This window comes from Nannospalax galili, unplaced genomic scaffold, assembly GCF_000622305.1.
Source record: "Nannospalax galili isolate Female #2095 unplaced genomic scaffold, S.galili_v1.0 scaffold298, whole genome shotgun sequence".
Classification (NCBI taxonomy): domain Eukaryota; kingdom Metazoa; phylum Chordata; class Mammalia; order Rodentia; family Spalacidae; genus Nannospalax; species Nannospalax galili.
Genome location: NW_008344488.1, coordinates 6,363,860 through 6,375,921, shown reverse-complemented (window position 1 = coordinate 6,375,921; position 12,062 = coordinate 6,363,860).

Genomic DNA, 12,062 nt, shown 5'->3' with positions numbered 1-12,062 from the left:
GTGTGTGCTTCAGAGCTCGTTTAAGCCATTGACAAAAGTTTCACTTCTAAGGTTGGAATCTGCTGAACATTTCAGGTTTTATGCTGTATTTTTGTCAGGTTGTGTTGACATGGCTCTTCCTATGTTGTTTCCATTGTTCAAAATTCATGAGTTCAGAGTTAGTTTCATATATGTATATGATTATAATGTCTCCTTAGTTGATTGTTCCTTTGATCAGATTCCTTTAATATTTTTATTGAGTTTTGTGTATTTCATATAATTGACCTTAATCAAATTTAGACCCCCTCCACTGTCTGCACATGCCCCCAGTAGCCACTTTCACTGGGTTTCATGTGTTCTGTCAAATATGTTAAATCCTATCTGATCAAGCATTTGTACCCAGATGTACCTCAGTGCAAGTTCATCCATTTGAGCCTTGTCAGGCTATCTAGAGTCACTCCCTTAAAGAAGATCTACTCACCTTCACCCTGCTGTAAGCCATTGCCAAAAGCTGCACTTCTAAGGTTTGAGTCTACTGAACATTTCTGGTTTTATGCTGGATTATTGTCTGGTTGTGTTGACATGGATCATCCTATGCTGTTTCCATTGTTCAAAATTCATATGAATAATGTCCAAGAGACCTGAAAGACTCCATTTCCTTATGTTTATATGCCATCCCTGGTTCTTACAAACTTTCTGCCACCTCGTCTACAATGGTCCCTGAGCTGTGTGTGGATGAGGTTTAATATGGGAGTCCTATCCAGGAACATATACTCTGCTGTCTTTTGTTCTCTAAAACTTAGCCAGTTGTGGCCTTCTTTATGCATCAGACTCTGATGTATGAGGAAGCTTTGCTGGTGAGACTTGAGGAATATATTGGTATTCTATCTCCCCCCTCTTCCACTACATTCTATGAAACTTAGGTTTTGAGGTTCCACTGTAGATGTGTCATTTAAGGCTGGAAAACACTTAGACATATATTTACTGTGTGTGATCAGTTGTTTATCTCTGTTATGGCCACCATCTTTTGCAAAAAGAAGCTTCTTTGATGACTGATGTATGTTATAAATCTCTCTAGCTATAGGGATCCATAATGAATATACAGTACAAAATTTCATTTGTCCAGAGATATGACAAATTCAAACTTCTCTCTACTATCTGTGACCTCTCCTACCATATATATTTGGCTATATGTACAGTGCCACCCATGAGTTCCCTCCCATTCAGAGGGCTTTAATTCCAAATAGACAGTTGTTGATTACCTCCTAGATAAAAGTGCCACCAAAGTGCTTTGGCACCAATAGACCGTTTAGGTCACTGTGGATATTAAGTTTCATAGCTGGGTTGGACCATTGTTTAATTAACTCCCTTAGCAGCTTGCATATTATCTTCTAGAACTATGAGAACTAGTCTGTAGGGAGAGGGCTTCCAGGTCAGTTTGATGTAAGATGTCATTTAATTTAGAAGTCTGCTCATTCCTTTTCCAGTTAATCTGTCTATTGGAGGTTGTGTGTATTGAAGTCCCATACTATTACTGAGTTTGGGTTATTATGTGTTTTATAGTCCTGTAGTACTACTTTTATGAAAATAGGTGGACAAATTTCATGCATATATGTTCATGATTGTAATGCCTTCTCGTTCAGTTGTTCCTTTGATTAGAATGAAATGACCCTCTTATTGTCCTTATTAGTTTTTATCTGAAGTTAGTTTTGTCAGATATTAGATTGTTATACCTGCTTGCTTCCTAAAGCCATTTGCTTGAAATATTTTTCCAGCCTTTCATTTTAAGTGTGTGCCTGTTCTTGAACATGAGATGAGTTTCTTGAGGACAATAAAAGATATTTTGTTTTGTTTTGTTTTCTTAATCCATTCCACCAGCCTGTGTCTTTTGATTGGGGAGTTGCAGCCATTGAAAGATGTGTATTGGTTACTGTTATTGGAATTGATTTGTGTTCTTGGTTCTATTACTTTTTGTTTCCTTTTCTCCTTTTTTTTCTTTTATTAACCTCTTAGCTATAGTCATTCCTGTCTTTGGTCCTTTATAGTGCTTCGAGTATTCTCTCTAGGCCTAATTTGAATTCTTTCAACCTATTCATGTTGTAGAAAATTTTCTATTACCCTTTGACTATGAAAGATAGTTTTTCTGGTTAAATTATTCTGGATTAGCATCCATGGTCATTTAGAGATGGGACTTCTTTGGTCCAGATTCTTCTGGCTTTCATAGTTTGCATTGAAAAGTCCAGCGTTTTTAGTACCCTCTCTTTGTTTTGTACATTTGGTGTTTTTACTATGATATGCTGTGGGGAGTTTTGGTTCTTGTCTAATTGTTGTTCTGTGTGCTTCTTGACTCTATATAAGTGTGTCTTTCCTTAATTTGAGGAAATATTCTTCTATCATCCTCTTGAAAGTCAATGCCATTTCCAGACAGGTTCAGATATTCAATGCTATTTCCCTGAAATTCTTCTCTTTCCTGTATGCCTATGTGTAGATTTGGTTTTTTTCATGGTGTCCCACATTTCCTGTGTAATCCATTCCCGTGTTATTGGGTTTTTTTGTCATTGTTGTTTGTTTGTTTTAGTTTTCTACATTCTTAACTTGAAGAATCCAGTTCTTCAACTTTATATACTCTAATCTTGATATTCTGTTTTCCAATTCATTTGTTCTGCTTGTGAGGCTTTCTCCTCTCTTTTCAACTTGACTTACTGAGTTTTCAAGTACATCTTCATTTTGAATTGGATTTCATTACTATTTCTATCTCTTTTGTGAATTCACTTTTTATGTCCTGAATTGTTTTTAGTTCATTCAGCCCCGTATTTGTATTTTCTTGAGCTTCGATCACAAATTTATACCTATCCTCTTTGAGTTCTCTGAGTTATTTTTCTCTGTGTTCCTATGATCATTTTTAGGGCAGGCAGATCAGAAGATCAAGGGCATGGTGGGGATGGGGACAGCCTCTGGAGCTTCTAACAAACAACTGGAGAATTGATCTAATGTGAGTGCAGGGTATCAGGATATAATGGACAGGTCAGGACTAAGAGCATCTGTCCAGAGATCATAAGTCCAGAGATCTGGGGCAGAAAGAGCATTAGCAGGCCTGGGCCCAAGGCTACAAGAGGGACCTAGTCTTGTGAGAGAGTGGAGCTGCTCAGGCTGCAGGGGAATCAAGGTGTCATGGGTGGGGTATGACTTACAAGGGTAGCAGGGAGATCTGTGGCAGCAGATCAGGGGCCAAAAGCAAGGTGGATGGTGGAGACTGTCTAACAATCTAAGTCAGAAGATTAAGCTGGTATGGATTAGGAAGCTAGTCTAGTAGTCTGAGGCAGAAGAGTGAGAGCAGGCCTGGAAAAAAGAATATAAAAGGGACAGGTGGGGGGAGAAAGTAGGACTGCTCAGACTGCAGGGTAATCAAGGTGTAGTGGGAAAGATCTGATATACCAAGATAGAGGGTAGATTGGTGGTAGGCAGATCAGGAGGCCAAGGGCAAGTTGGGGTGGAGATTGGAGAAAGCCTGTGCAGGGTCTACTAAAGGAAACTGGAGAGCTGAGATGGTCTGGGGGCAGGGGATCAGGATGCAGTGGGAAATTCTGGACTAAAAGGGTACTCTAGATATCTGAGAAAGAAAGAGCAGGAGGTGGCCTGGGTGCAAGGCTCTTCAATGGCCTTCTTTGTCTCTTCTGATTAATTTATTTTGAAGTCTCTTTGGTCATGATGTTAGAATGACAATGCCTGTTTGTTCCAGTTGCTTGGAAGATTTTTTTCCCCCAAACTTTCACCTTAAGTTCCTGATTATCCTTGAAGGAGAGATGAATTATATGTAGACCAAAAAAGGGTAGATTTTGTTTCTTAATCCATTCATCTAGTCAGTGTTTTTTACTATGGACTTGAGGCCAGTGATATTTAAAGTGATTATTGAAATATGTGTACTGGTTGCCTTTGTTTTATGTTTTGTTTGTAATAATCTTGTATTATTTTTTCCATAATTTTACCTTCATTTTTTTCTCTCTGCTTCCTCTTCTGTATAATCTTTGCTGTTGTTATTGTTCAGTCTTTTGTACTACTCAAGTGTTAACTATAGTTATGGTTTAGTGGATATGTGTTCTTTCAGGATACTTGTAGCATGGAAGAGTTTTCTTTCCATTTTAACTATTATAGGCAGTTTTACTGAGTAAAATATTCATGTACAGGTCTTGTAAATGCAGCCACAGCCACTTTGGGCTCAGGTGTACAATGACACTATGTGCAGAAAGCAACCTATCACAGCAGTCCACCACAACTTTTACCTCTTATTCTTTTTCATCTTCCTCATCCAAGATGATTCTGACACCTTTGGGGGAGGGGTAGTTGGAACCTAAATTTTTCTTTAGTAAAGATAATAGAAGTTTGTTTTTCTATATACTTGTGTATATTGTGGCTGAGACTGAAGGAATCTGAGAGTCACAAACCCAGAGCTTTATTTTTTAGGTTAAAGTCAGAATCAACTACAAGTCAGGTCTATGGCAGCTATTCTGGGTACAAGGCACTATCTGTAGCATTACATAAAGTATGTGCCAAGAATGCCATGAAGTCTCTCAACTATAATCATCAACTATAACATAGTTACCAAATCAGGTACAAAGGGACGCAAAGATTTTTTTCAATCTGGACATGTGCCAGATGAAATTTTATGTTTTATATTGCTTTGGAGCTAAGAGAGAAATGCAGTACAAGATTCTTTGAACTGAATGGAGCTAAGATCTGGCATATTTTACTACAATAGAGAACACTGAGACCCAAAATTATTTCATTTAATCTAATACTTCCTCCAACAAGATGTTATTTTCTACTCTTATGCGTTCTTCAATTCCTTTACTCACTAGAATTATAGTATATTGTTACACAGCATCATGTTTATGGCAAATTATCTATTATAACCAGTGCATAATTATGCTTTGCATGCTCCCTTGATAATGATAATGTGAGGAGATAGAAAAAAGGAAGCATCCTTAATGCCTTGCTAGGCAAAACATATGACAATAGTAAAATAAGACTGTAGTTTGAGTTGTACATGTAATGAAGGCACAGCCTTGGTCCGTGTCCCTGGTGCAATCAATATGAAAACAGAACAAAAAGAGATTTCAGTATTTGAAATTCAGTGTTATGCTTTTGATGAACAGTAGACTTATTGGTGAACTTCATATTGATATTACCGTTTTCCAACTTGTATATCAAGAAGGGAATGTCTGAAAGCAAAAACCAAGCTTCCCGTATAACACTCAGATCAAATTGGCTACGATCTTTTGAACATCCTGGAAGAACTGATTGAGCTCTTATACACTGACTTCAAGAAAAAAGGGGACTGTGAAAGGGTCAGGAAATAGAGATAGAAGCAGTGGTCATGAGAACAATTTTTTCTATGCCTTACTGTTCTCTAATCTATAGGGTCAATGTTTTTAGATCTTATTGGCTATATGATTGTGATCTCTTTTTTTGAATGTTTTATGTATTATTTTTATTTTATGTGAATGCATGTATTGCCTAAATTTGTGTAAGTGCACCTGTGTCGTGCAATGCCCATGGAGTTCAGAAGACGGCATCGGATTTGGCTGGAACTGTTGATACAGATGGCTGTTAGCCACCAAGTGGGTGCTGGGAATCAAAGCCAGGTCCTCTGAAAGAGCAGTCAGTGCTCTTAACTGCTGAGCCATCTCTCCAGCCCCTATGGTAGTGATTTTTTAAAACTATAGGAAACTTGAAATCTTTACCAGTACTAAAATTTTTAGGTATTCTGACTCAGACACAATAAAAGGATCGTTTCCTGCTGCTATCAGTTTAGTTAATCTGCCTACAAAGGGACTAAGACACCACCTAAGGGGAGCGGTTGTCATGCTGGATCCAGGCATACAGGGAACAAGCTTGGCATGGCCCATCAGTGTCCAGTAAATAAGAAAACATCAGGATGTTGTATTTTCTAATTTACAAAAGAAATGAGCTATATATCTACAGTTTAAATTCTAATCTTAGCCTTTTCTAATTCTGTAAGTTTGAGTAAGAAATAGCTGATGAAAATCTCAGGGTATTCCCAAAGAAACTATGTTTTCAGAAAATGATATATCTTAAAGAATTACATGAGGATAAAATGTAGTAATGCAATGGAACCATGTGTATATGAATCCATATTTAATTCTATATTTATTCACACATATATATATATGTGTTTGTATGTATACGCACAATAAATTCACCTTTGTGACTAGTTATGCTGTTCGTTGGTTATACATTCTTCTTGCCCCTCTGCTGCACCATTTCCCTTTGAATTTATAAAATGAATATCAGTTTTATTATTTTCAGAACAAAAAATTAATGAAGACTACAGGAAAAATTATTTAAAATGCTCTTAAGTAACTCAATTACAAATATATTCTCCAGAGCTTAATAAGAGTAAGTTTCTAAATGTTCTTCTGTTTTATTCTGGAATACCAAAATTTAGAGTGCATACTATAATTCATTTCTTAATCTGAAGTTTGTTTTTCCAATTGTTCTTATTCTTCCTTTGCTTTTGTTTCACTCTCTCAAAAATATGGTATAAAAGGATAGAATAGTCTAAAAATATATGTATCATTAACCTATCAGGTTATCTTTTTCCAATGAGATCTGCTCACTTGTTTAGTTTTGAATGCATCTTTGAATTGCATCAGCCATTAACTTTAAATAGCAGTTGCAAATATAGACTGTTCTCCTATGCACCTAGTCTAAAAATGTCTTTTATTTAAAAATATACTGAGACTTTTAAATGGCAGATAATTGTTTTCACATACATACTCCCAAACATATTAATAAGCATATGGAACATTTCATTATTCTACTAATATGGCTAAGTTTAATTATACTAACTTTTATAGCATTGGAGTTAAATTTCCTGGGAACTGGTTATATCATTGTGTTCCTTTTATTGTTAGGAAGCTATGTAAAAAACATACTTCAGTTCATTCATGAGAAGTGGGGATAATTATAATATCTTTCTAAAAGCATTTGTATGATTTGCAAATTAATTCATATGAATAAAAGATATGTGTGATGCAAAATAGAAACAAGTAGTACATACTACTCTGAGTAATTATTACTGCATGACAAGTGTGTTGCTAAATTATGCCTCTTTTAAACACCATTTTACAGATAAGAAAATTGTTTTTGAAGGATCCTAAACAATATTCTGAAGTCTATGGTTAGCGTATTCTAAGATGTAGTTTTCAAGCTATTTTTGTCTGCCCTGGTTCCTAGAGATTGCTCCACAGGCATTAGTGTCATGTTTTCTCATTTCCTACTATAGAAGAGGGGGCAGAAAGATTCTAGGAGTCAGGGGCAGTAAATGACTACAACAAAACTGTATTCTCTGTATATATCTGGGCAGTCACACATACCAGCTTACAGTGTTTGTGACAGCAAGCTTAAGTCCTGGGCAAGCTTAAACCAGACAAGTCCCAGGATGAAAGAAGAGGCTGGCTAAATCCTTATTCCTAACTGAGGCGCTATTGACAAGTTTTAACTGCTGGTATAGAGAGCCATTTTTCTTTAAAAGTGTGACCTGCAGTGTATTGCATTTTCTTTAAGATTTTTTAAAACATATTTTAAAAACATATTTCAGTTTGTGTCTGGGTGAGTATGTACACATGACTGAAGGTGCTTATATAACCCAAAAGAGGGTTTAAGATTCCTGGAAGTAGAAATACAAGTGGTTGTGAGATGCCTGATAGTGGTGCTGGGCACTCAACCCAAAGCCTCTGCAACAGCCAAGCCATGTCTCTAGCTTCTTGTTGCCATTTTCAAATACTCATATATGTCTATGTTGCTGAAATTTCTTTTCATTCACTTAAGTTTCTTTTCTATTGTGGTTGATTCTTTTTACATTTTGTTTATTAATTGTGTGTGTGTGTGTGTGTGTGTGTAATGCCTGCATGTAGGTAAGTGTGCTTGTGTGTGTGTGTGTGTGTGTGTGTGTGTAATGCCTGCATGTAGGTAAGTGTGTCCATGTCTTGCAATGCCCAAAGAGGACAGAAGAGACTGTCGGATCCCCTGGCAGTGGAGTTATAGACAGTTGCTGGCTTCCATGTTGGTTCTAGGTTTTGAACCCTGGTCTTCTGCAAGAACAGTGTTCTTAACCACTAAGCTATCTCTCCAGCCCCGTGATTGATTGTTAAGTTAACTAGTTTGTGTGGCTTTGTTATTATCTAGAAAACCAGACAATATCACCTAAAACAATTTGATGTCATAATACTAGAAATATATGAAGTTTTCAATATGTTTTAATTGAAAAATTTGTCTCTTATTTGTCCAAACTTGCTTGATAAATTGTAGAATGCCAAGTTAAAAGTAATCACATATTATAACACAAATAATATACTAGAAGCAAGCCCTATGCACTGTACAGGACAGTCTTATTCTAAAAATTATGGTTTTCATAAATTTAAACATAACTTGGTAACCTGTGGTATTTTGTTGATGTTATTGTTAAACATAGTATTTTTCAACTTGCCAGATTTACCCTTGTTTTTAACTTTGCAGAATAAAAATACCCCTGAAAGAGTTAATCATTAAATATATATATATATATATGGTGTGTGTCTTCAAAAAGAACATTGAATTATTTCTTGTAAAACATATAGCAGATCATTTTAACATTATATAGAGAGGAAATGAAATATAAAGTTTTCAAATGTATTAGAGCAATTTTCCTGGCATTTGATTAAGATTTCTGACAACAGGAACTGTTAATGAAAGCTAAAAGAAGGTGATAAAGCTTCTATAAGGGGCACAGATATCTGGAATGTAATTATTTGGTTGATTGACAAAAAGTAAACATTAACTAATGATGCAACAAAATTGTAAAACCTTTCTTGTAATACATTCGTGAAAGGAGAGTTAGTAGAAGCAAATGGAAGACTGTGGGTTCTAGGGTACTAGGGTACTCTGCACCAGCTCCTCGGGGATGGATATAGATACAACACTGAAACCATGTAACTATAGGCATATGAAGGTAAGATTACTGTGGAGGGGCTAGAGAGATGCCTCAGAGTTTAAGAGCACTGGGTGCACTCACAGAAACTCCAGGTTTTATTCCCAGTACTCACATGGGAGCTAACAATGTTCAGTAACTCCAGTTCCAGGGGATCTGACACCCCCTTCTCACCTCCACTAGCATTGTGTTACATGAGTGAAACCACATGCAATACTCATGTGTATTCATGTACACATTTAAAAAAAAGAGAAATTACTTTGAAAAAATTGCCTTCCTTTGTCAATAGATACAATTTCCTTCTGGAAAACATGGCAGATTAAGTAAATTTACCTTATTTAAATCCCTGAAACCATTTTGATTAGTATGGGAACTCACAGACTGCTAATTTATACTCTCCACTAGCTATTCGCTTTAATGTCATTCCAGCAGGATACCTCTTATTTTACTAAGCATTTGAGAATTTTAAGCCAGGTTGTGGCATGGGCCTGTAGTAGCAGCACTTGGGAGGCAGAGGCAGGCGGGTCTCTCCAAATTCCAGGCCACCCTGGTCTACATAGTGAGTTCCAGGCCAGCTGGGGCTACAGGAAAACTGTTTAAAAAAAAAAAAAGAAAAAAGACAAAAAAAATTTTTTTAAGAATTTCATACATGTCTACAATGTATTTGATCAAATTCACCCCCATTACCTACCATTCAACTCCTTTATAACCTCTGCACATATTCGCCTCCCCTCAAATTTATGTGCTCTTTTTTTTTTTTAAAATGTTTATGAGTGTATTGCTGCATGTATGTGAGTTCACCCGTGTTGTGCAATGCCACGTAGGTCAGAAGAGGGTTTCAGATTCCCTGGAACTGGAGTTGAAGACGGTTCGGAGCCACCCTGTGGGTGCTGGGAGCCGAACAGGGGTCCTCTGCAAGAGCAGTCAGTGCTCTTAACCGCTGAGCCATCTCTTCAGCCCCATGTGCTCTATTTTTAACACACTTAACCCATTTAGTGCTGGCAAAATGTGCATGGGTTTGGGGCCATCCACCTCCGCTTAGGTTGCTTAACAGGGTCTGCATCTCAGAAGAACACTGATTCTCCTTCCCCAAATAGTCATCAACTGCCAATAGCTCCTCAGTTATGCATAGGATTGTGTGGGCTCATCCCCTGCTAGTGCTTGAATGCTTTTGAATTTGATTTGTTTTTTACTGTAACTTGGCAAACATGATCTTATACTCTGCATGTTTTTCAGAGTAGCTGGAATCCTCTGCAGCTGCCTTATACAGGCTCAGAAAAAAAGTCTTATATGTATTACTTATGTTTTATTTCTAGAGTCCCATATTTTATCCTTGAAAGTTCAAAAGAAACTCATTAATGAATATTTCACTTTGCCGTATCCAAATTAGTTTTTCTCTAAGTAATTTTGAAAATTATTTTTAAAGTTAACTTTCAAAAAGTTCCCATTTTGGTATATTATTTGAACATGTGTATAGGTAGAAATATTAAAAATATTTCTAAAATGTTTCATTCTTTAATGAGATCTTTGAGGACAAATAATTTCTTTGTTTGGAATCAGTGGCAATGTGACTGAAATCATTTCTTGGCTGAGAATATATTCTTTGGTCAAATCTCAGCCCCCATTATAATTGCAGTATCATTGTTTCAGAGGGAAACTTATCTGCATAGACTTTGCACATAGTAAGTAACAGTCCAAAAGTGGAAAACAGCTAACCTCCTGCACAACAAGGGGTAAGGTGGGGATGAAGACTAAGAGGAAAGTGAGCTGAAGTGGTAAAAAAATCATAATTTTATTTTAAACCAGTTCTTTGGCATCCATATAATTGTATCATTTATTTAAAATGAAAGAAAATTTGCCCAGTAATGAGATGGATGTGCCTGTTTAATTTTACATAATCAAATCTTGACTGAATATTTGATATTCCAGGATATAGACTATCAAAATACTGAAGTAAGATTTCTTTTAATGTCTCAATTTAAATAGAAATCATGATTTACTGGTGTATAAATAATAGTAATAATATATATATTTAGTAATATTGAAGAGTGAATATATGATTTGTTTTGGGTAAAATTATCCTTTGAATAGATTTTGAAGATCCTTTTATAATTATAGATTAAAATATAATCATCTTTTAAAAACACAATAATAAAAAGTATTTGCAAATAAATTGTCATTGTTTTTAAATAACTTTACTTTTCAATAGCAGTAGCTGGTTTTGGTGGCACACATCTCTAAACCCAGCATCCAGGAGCCAGAAGAAGGTAAATTTCGGTGAGAGCCAAACTAACCTGTTCTACATATTCACTTCCAGACTAGCTGAAACTACAGGGAGACCTTGTTTCAAAAACAAACAACAACTAAACAAAGAAGCAAACAAATAAACAAAAATACCTACAAATAAAAGTCAATATTCATTATATTTTGAATTAAATATTTATATTCATAGTGAAAGTCTGTATTGAAATATCTATTTCTGTGGTATTTTTAGCATATTATCTTTTATTTGTTCATATAATTGATTGACTTTCTAATTAATAACATGTAATCAAACTGTGATTTTTTATTTGTTTTTATTGAATTTTTGGTTATTTCATACAGAACATCTCAATCTCAATCATCAGTATACTCCCATCCCCACAAGCAACCTCCCATACACCCCCTCTTGAACCCATATACTCTGTTATCCCTATTAAGGTCTACTGTGTCAAGTCAGTGTCCCCAGTGATTCCCCGGTGCAAATCCATCCATTAAGGTCTAGTCAGTCTATGTAGACTCTTTTGCCTAGGAAGGTCAGCTCTTCTTCACTTAGCAGTAATCAGGTGTGAATATTTCTTCAGCTAAGATTGAGTTATGCTATTTATTTCCTCAGTTATGTGATGGATTTTTGTCTGCCAGATTTTGCACGGGACTTGTGTATGCTGACACCATCCCCATAGAATCATATGAGTAGGGTCCCAGGAGTTCGTAGGACTCTTTTTCCTCCCTGGCTCTTATAATCTTTCTGTTCCCTCTTCCTCAATGATCCCTGAACCCTGAATGAGTAAAGTTTAATATAGGAGACCTGTCTAAGGGCCAGCATTCTGCAGAC